Raw genomic sequence first — 1139 nt, forward strand, 5'->3', positions numbered from 1 at the left:
CAGGGGGCAGCTCTCACTAGCGCATGTCCCAGCAGTTTTCCCGGTCGTGGGCTCTTGCAGTGCTGTGCAGGAACACCAGCCACCGCTGCTGTTTTTCCGTCACCCCTGACTGTGGGAAACCTCAGCTGGTCCGAGGGATTGGAATGTAAGCTAACATTAACCTTGAGCAGATAACCGTGTACCCTTAAGGAGTCTGGAAAGTCCCGAGAAGAGCTGAGTAAACAAGAGCAAGGTACTGCCTCCGTAAGGAGAAGCTTAACGACGATGGAACAAAAAAGAGATCATCCTATCATGAACTGTTGGTCCTTTGAGTGAACCAATCATGTAGGGACACACATTCTTAAGAAAGATATAAAACGGGCTTGTATAAACAATAAAGGGTCCATTTTGGCCTTTGGCTTTGGTGCACGATTCCGTGCGTGTCGTGTCCGGCTCAACAGCGACACCTGACTGCTACCAGCGTCGGGTGGGAGTCATTCGTGCAGCCCCGCGCCGCGGGTGGTGGAAGGGATCTCGCAGAATTAACGAATGAAAAAGTGGGGGGGTGGGGAAATGGGTTGAAAACAAAACGTAAGGGTTTTCCCACACCGGGAGTCGAACCCGGGCCGCCTGGGTGAAAACCAGGAATCCTAACCGCTAGACCATGTGGGACCACATACCAGTTGTGTCTCCCGCGCCGCCTACTGCCTGCTTCCAGGCTGCCGGCGGGGGGGAGCGGTACAGCAGGGAGCCTCTGCCGGGGCGCTCGGCCGCGCAGGCGTGCCCGAATGAAGTCACTAACTCTCGGGATCGCGGGGTGCCAGGAGGAGCTCCCTGGCAAGAGCGAGCTCGGGCAGGTGGCCGGGAGCGGGTCACGGTGATACGGACACGGACTGCGAGTGAAGGGAGTCGGGGGGGTTTTGCACTGAGTGAAGAAGACTGATGTGCAAAAGGTCGCCGGGGCGCTCGGCCGCGCAGGCGTGCCCGAATGAAGTCACTAACTCTCGGGATCGCGGGGTGCCAGGAGGAGCTCCCTGGCAAGAGCGAGCTCGGGCAGGTGGCCGGGAGCGGGTCACGGTGATACGGACACGGACTGCGAGTGAAGGGAGTCGGGGGGGTTTTGCACTGAGTGAAGAAGACTGATGTGCAAAAGGTCGCAA

At 58.2% G+C, this 1139-nt stretch overlaps 1 non-coding gene across 1 annotated transcript; it reads right to left on the reverse strand.

Moving 5' to 3' along the window:
- Positions 1-579: 579 nt before the first annotated feature.
- TRNAE-UUC lies at positions 580-651 on the reverse strand. The gene has a single exon. It is a non-coding gene; the product is annotated as a tRNA-Glu (tRNA).
- Positions 652-1139: the final 488 nt, after the last annotated feature.

Source organism: Eurypyga helias, unplaced genomic scaffold, assembly GCF_000690775.1.
Source record: "Eurypyga helias isolate BGI_N326 unplaced genomic scaffold, ASM69077v1 scaffold31298, whole genome shotgun sequence".
In the NCBI taxonomy this organism is placed as follows: Eukaryota; Metazoa; Chordata; class Aves; order Eurypygiformes; family Eurypygidae; genus Eurypyga; species Eurypyga helias.